This window comes from Melanerpes formicivorus, unplaced genomic scaffold (genome assembly GCF_026170545.1).
Source record: "Melanerpes formicivorus ecotype bairdi unplaced genomic scaffold, bMelFor1.0.p_v2 SCAF_5, whole genome shotgun sequence".
NCBI lineage: Eukaryota > Metazoa > Chordata > Aves > Piciformes > Picidae > Melanerpes > Melanerpes formicivorus.
Window position 1 is genome coordinate 22,444,184 of NW_027142357.1, and position 413 is coordinate 22,444,596.

Genomic DNA, 413 nt, shown 5'->3' on the forward strand with positions numbered 1-413 from the left:
CTTGACTATCATTCTAATGCTCTGATTCTTTTCAATATACAGCTGTTGATTTTATCATGGTTTGTTAAATTTTGGGGACTTCTTATGTACAAATTTAACGCTAAGGATTCATATATCTGTATGTATGTAGATGTATGCACGTATATAAAAATACACACACATATATGCCTATAGAATATGAGTAGTTTGAAGCTGAGAATGAGTGATGAGTATCCTCTATATCAGCACTTTGAAAACGTTTTGTTGCCAAACTTGTACTTTGAATTAGATTTTGCGTTATTGTGATCATTGAGATTCCTTTTACCAACTGTTCCTTGACAACCAGATGTATAAAGCTACTCCATTTTTATGCAGTGATGATGTTTTTTGCCTTCAGTTCATACTGCATAACAAAGACTTATGGCTAAATATAT